The sequence below is a fragment of the Epinephelus moara genome, unplaced genomic scaffold (assembly GCF_006386435.1).
Source record: "Epinephelus moara isolate mb unplaced genomic scaffold, YSFRI_EMoa_1.0 scaffold3330, whole genome shotgun sequence".
Classification (NCBI taxonomy): Eukaryota; Metazoa; Chordata; class Actinopteri; order Perciformes; family Serranidae; genus Epinephelus; species Epinephelus moara.
Genome location: NW_026081017.1, coordinates 1 through 3,085, shown reverse-complemented (window position 1 = coordinate 3,085; position 3,085 = coordinate 1). Strand labels below are relative to the sequence as shown.

At 42.8% G+C, this 3,085-nt stretch overlaps 1 long non-coding RNA gene across 1 annotated transcript; it reads left to right on the top strand.

The window, feature by feature from the left end:
- Nucleotides 1-250: 250 nt before the first annotated feature.
- Nucleotides 251-1,964, top strand: LOC126387283 (uncharacterized). The gene is made up of 3 exons (XR_007569623.1): nt 251-546; nt 673-829; nt 951-1,964. It is a non-coding gene; the product is annotated as an uncharacterized LOC126387283 (long non-coding RNA).
- Nucleotides 1,965-3,085: the final 1,121 nt, after the last annotated feature.

Below are 3,085 nucleotides of genomic sequence, written 5' to 3'. Positions count from 1 at the left end.
CAGCTGCAGTACATCCAGAATGCTGCTGCTCGGATCCTGACCAGAACCAGGAAGTACGAGCACATTAGTCCTGTGCTCAAGACCCCCATTTCACTGGTAACTTAGCCTGTCCCCCCCACCGCAGGAAATAATGGATTAATCCTGGAAAGCTATTCTCCTTATGAAAGTAACACAGCGATTATTCGACCAATGAGAATTTGGTCGGACGAGAGCATAGCGACCAAATAGGCCTAATCGACAAGTCGAGGTGTAAAAACACATTTGGTTTTAAGGGTGTATATGCACAGGGCTATGTCTTAGCTGGCAAAGCTAACAGATTTTGCTGATGTGAATGTTTTACTTCAACCCCGCTCCATTCACTCATCTGTTTCACCCTCTGTCACAGATCATCCTGAAGCAGATGGTGGATGCAGCCATTGAGATGCACTCAAGACATTAAGTTGAAAAACATCCTAGTGGAAACTGGATCCATTGTCCCGAGTGCCTGAGTGATTGATTTTGGTTGTGGCTGCATTGTGAGAAAGGGATATTACTGTTATTATTGTGGTATGATATCTGGCCTCTCCTGATATTTTAACAAGGATTCTCCCCCTCTTCTCTCACGTCTTGCCCTATTTTTAATCGTCTCTGACTGTGTCCCTCTGTCTTTGCTTCTGTCATTGTGTATTTAAGGTACCTTCTCAAAAGCCTCTCCAGAATGGTTTATGGTCTGAGAATACCAGGCCAGTCCCTCAACAGTGTGGCAGCTGTGAGCACTGTTGTATGACCTGCTTGACCATAAGCATTTATTTAAAACTCAAGTTTACCTCGACAGAGGGCCTGTCCACAGGTAAGACACACACACACACACACACACACACACACACACACACACACACAGTATCTATGATTCATGTGTCCACTCTGTATGTAGTATAAGATAACCAAATGTCTGTGTGACTGTCCCATAGGTGGCCGGCATCCATACATACATCCACACGTTGGCTTTTCACTGAACCCGCGGTTTCACGCATTTTGGACCAGTGGGAGGAGCTTAGGCTGCATTTTGCAGTCACTAAGTCAAGTGAAACTGCTACATGGCTGAGGTTTTACACTCCATGTACAGTGTATCTGACTTTTTTGAAGTCGGTGCTGGGTGAGGTACAGTTGGCCATCAAAGCTTTTGAGGGAGAACAGGTAGATCCTCTTAAGCTGCTTGACAGCTTGGTTAGCCTGATAAGTCTGTGAGCAGTAGGGTGCTGAATCCACTGGCAAATGTTGATGTACTCAAAGGGCCAACAGCTGAATACATCGGTCCCAAACCGTACTTTAGTTACCTTTTTGAGTCAAAGACAGCTGAGCTCCACCTTGCGCCTGAGGATGAAAACAGTGTCCGAAAGCGGTGTGTAGACTTCACCATCTCCCTCACTAGTGAGTTGAGGGTGAGACTGCTGGACAACATCGAAGCATTGCAGTACGTCAGTTTTCAATATGGAGGAAACTCTGAAGCACAATAAGAGTAATAGCCAAGCTCCTTGGCTACTCCCCTGCAGTGATCGACAAGATTGTCCAGCAATGGCGTGCCATCCATCTTAAGGGAACAAGACAAAAAGCACACTGGGTTTCTGGAGTGAGATTTAGAAGTTCAAGAACTTGCCATGGCTGCTGTATCTGTGTTGTCCTTGCCACACTCGAATGCTGAAGTCAAGAGAGTATTCAGCCAGATGAGTGTGGTAAAAAGCAAACTTAGAAATCGGATGTCCTTGCAGACCCTTAACTCCATCCTTACATCTGGTATGGACTGAATCTGTCTGGTGAGGCTTGCTATGAGCACCAGCTGCCTGATAACGTTTTGCAACTTTTTGGCACGTTAGCTGGTTACTTATTTAAGTCTGCTCCCTCAGTTACTGAACCTGCCATAGAGAGCCTTGACCAAATGAGGATGACCCACTCTTTCTATGAGCCTGCACAGCATGAGTGTGTGTGGAGGGGGGCTCTGAAAAACAGAAAAACATATGTACCTGAATTAGGGCCAGACTAGTTTCCATCATTTTTCACATTGCCATTGGCAGTTTTTTTGTTGGTTTTTGGTCCATTTAGATTGTTAATGTATACAAAAAAAAGGTAAAAATGTTATGGTTAAAAATGTTTAAGTCCATGCACTGAGGAAAAAAAATAAACAAACAAACAAAAAAACACCTAACTCTGCCAGAGTGTCATTTTTGGTCACTTTCGCCGGTCCCAAGCCTGGATAAAGGAGGAGGGTTGGAATTGTTACATTAAATAAAACAAGAATCGACAGAAGAAAGTTTATTTGTAGTTCTAAACATATTCAGTGTGTTTTTTACTCACTTTTTGCCTCTCCCACAACACTATACAACACTATTAGCAAGATTGTTCTTGCTCTCAATGAAAGTGGACAGATATTGTTGCAGCTCTCAAATTTTCCAGTGAGTATTCCATATGGTATAGCTAGCTAGCTAACTACTACGGCTGCTTGTAAGCTAACATTAGCTACTGGAATGTTTGCAATAGCCCACAAGCTAACCGTACATTTCAGCTAAAGATTTCTTGCTTCGATCATATGAATGCTTACACAGTGTAACTTTTGAAGCTACCAGGTTTTAGCTGAAACATACAGTTAGCTCATAGGCTACTAGCAAACATTCCAGTGGCTAACATTTGCTTGCAAATAGCCCCGGCAGTGGTTAGCTAGCTATAGCATATAGCATATGCTGAGGATTTCAGAGGCTGCAACAATTTCTGTCCACTTATTTCATTCTCCACTCTATCGTTTGACAACACTCTGTTCATAACTCAACTTATCCATCTTTCCCACAGTCTAAGACAAATGTAGCCAAATATGCAAATTTAAACAGTTGCCAGTTAGCCTATATTATGGAGCTGTGGAGGTCAAGGCAAGCAACTGTTTCCCCACTGATTTTATACCAAGGATGTGATATAATCTATTAAACATAATGATAATATTAAAACTTAAGGGATGTAGCAGCTGGAGCATTCACCTCCTTCCTCTTTGGCAAATACATTCATTAGGCTTCATCCACATATATCGTTAAAGAGGCAACAGATAGCATCTTTTCCTAAA